The sequence below is a fragment of the Schistocerca gregaria genome, unplaced genomic scaffold, assembly GCF_023897955.1.
Source record: "Schistocerca gregaria isolate iqSchGreg1 unplaced genomic scaffold, iqSchGreg1.2 ptg000776l, whole genome shotgun sequence".
NCBI classification, from domain to species: Eukaryota; Metazoa; Arthropoda; class Insecta; order Orthoptera; family Acrididae; genus Schistocerca; species Schistocerca gregaria.
In genome coordinates, this window is record NW_026062146.1 from 35001 (window position 1) to 37500 (window position 2500).

The following is a 2500-nucleotide window of genomic DNA, read 5'->3' on the forward strand; positions in this document are numbered from 1 at the left end:
CTATTGGAGCTGGAATTACCGCGGCTGCTGGCACCAGACTTGCCCTCCAATAGATACTCGTTAAAGGATTTAAAGTGTACTCATTCCGATTACGGGGCCTCGGATGAGTCCCGTATCGTTATTTTTCGTCACTACCTCCCCGTGCCGGGAGTGGGTAATTTGCGCGCCTGCCTGCCTTCCTTGGATGTGGTAGCCGTTTCTCAGGCTCCCTCTCCGGAATCGAACCCTGATTCCCCGTTACCCGTTACAACCATGGTAGGCGCAGAACCTACCATCGACAGTTGATAAGGCAGACATTTGAAAGATGCGTCGCCGGTACGAGGACCGTGCGATCAGCCCAAAGTTATTCAGAGTCACCAAGGCAAACGGACCAGACGAGCCAATCCGATTGGTTTTGATCTAATAAAAGCGTCCCTTCCATCTCTGGTCGGGACTCTGTTTGCATGTATTAGCTCTAGAATTACCACAGTTATCCAAGTAACGTGGGTACGATCTAAGGAACCATAACTGATTTAATGAGCCATTCGCGGTTTCACCTTAATGCGGCTTGTACTGAGACATGCATGGCTTAATCTTTGAGACAAGCATATGACTACTGGCAGGATCAACCAGGGAGCTGCGTCAACGAGAGCTGAGCAGCCGGCCGCCCGGGAGTGTGTCCCGAGGGCCCGCGCGAACACGCAAGCGTCCGCTCAATTATTCTGCAAACAGGAGGAGGCTGAGCTCCCCTGCACGATACACCTCGAAACCCTCTCAGGTCCCGGCGGCGCGCAGCGCCGTCCTAAGTACTTGGTCGGGTTCGAGAGAGGCGCAATCGCCCGGAGATGGGCGAGTAGACGCTTTCAGTGCGAACACCCGTGCTCCCAACTGAGCTTGCCGCTGCCGACAGAGGCCCGGGAGCGTGCTGTCGTGGCATTGCCGGCGGGAAACAACACGCGCCACCTACGGTGACCGGCAGCTCCAACGCCAGCGCCACAGAAGGGCAAAGCCCCACTTGGGTGCAGAAGCGAACTCTCCCAGCACAGCGCACGCGCCAACACGTCCGCAGAGCTGCGATACAAACCACCTGCGAGAACCGCTGGGGGCGACCGAGCAGCAGACGGCGTCGCGACGCCGAGTGCCGGGCGGCGGCGCATCCTCAACGCACACAGTCCGCAATCGGACCAGCACACTGCAGATGTCCACCGCGCTTCGCACCGGGCTCGGCAGAACCCACTTTGGCCGCCTGGCGCCGCGCGCAGGGTGCGCCGGCGCATAGCTGGGACGCCAGCCGGGCCCGTCGGCCGGCGCTCCTGCCACTGGGCGCCCCCCACCAGCCGGCTGTAGTGCGTGCGCTCACGCAGCGCGCGGCCAGCACGCCGGGCGGCCCCCCCTCACCGGCCGGGGACTGTCCCGCCAAGCCACAGCCTCGTATCGCTTCATACCCACATGGCCAACTCAGGTTCGGGGGCATGGCGGGTACCGCCGAAACAACCGGTTCATAGATGTACCGATCGTCGCTATCACCGATGCACCTGCAGCGCGAACAACCGCTCAACAACTGATTTCCAGTTCATTTGCGGATCTTTGGCAGCAAACGTATACGTCAATCTACATTTGCGAAATCTACGATTCTGGCATGCCTGCATGTTATGTGTCACGACACGCTACATCAGCCCACATACACACTGCGGCATGTACACGAGAGAACACGTGGAAGATGGTCCGCGCACGTGTGCAATGTCCCTTGCGCGGTCGACTGTCAACCGGCCTCTGTAGCATGTCGCAGATGTGGAACGCGGTCCACCGTGCTATCATGTTGTGTGGGGCAATACGATTAAATAGGAAAACCCTCGTCGCTACATCAACAGACGGCTCACGCTGATTCCCGGCAGAGGGAGGAGGGGGGGGGGGGGCCAACATGCAATACTTTCGTCCGTACCTACCTACCACATGTCTGTACGGCGTACAACAGTGCAATCTCGCTGTAATGGGGAGACGAGACAAGTAGCATCGTGCACAACATATGGCCCTTATGATTCGCCATTGTAGGGCGCAGCCGGTGTACGGTCAAGCATGTGCCACATTATGTCACTCAGTACGTAACGACGGATGATCAGTGTGGGTTACGCGTACATCAGCGGACAGTCCACACAGGCCGTACCACAACGTACACTGACTGCATCGACAACCGAATGCAACTGAACAGCTGCAAGGCTCATTTCACAAACAAACGCCTGACCGACCAGCTTGGAAGGGCAGGAGGGGAGGGCGATATTCGTTCTGTAGCGGTACACCCTTCCAGTGGTTAGCGGGACTGTGTAGAAAGTACGCAACACTCGAAAGACCTTTATGTGAGGGTACGCACCATGGCATCAAGAAATACACATGACACCAGAGGATCCAAGCAGTGAACTATGTTCAGAGGGTTGCTGTTAGGCAAAGCTACATTCCTGTGACGTTACATGTGACAGTTAAGGTGCAGTGTAAGTTAGGTTAAGGTGCAGCGTAAGTTAGGTTA

General features: G+C 57.2%; 1 non-coding gene across 1 annotated transcript in view; it reads right to left on the bottom strand.

The window, feature by feature from the left end:
* LOC126321932 (small subunit ribosomal RNA) overlaps positions 1–615 on the bottom strand; it is a 1895-nt gene extending 1280 nt beyond the window's left edge. Inside the window, exon 1 of the ribosomal RNA XR_007558660.1 lies at positions 1–615. This exon is cut by the window's left edge and continues 1280 nt beyond it. This is a non-coding gene — a ribosomal RNA (small subunit ribosomal RNA).
* Between the last annotated feature and the right edge of the window lie 1885 nt (positions 616–2500).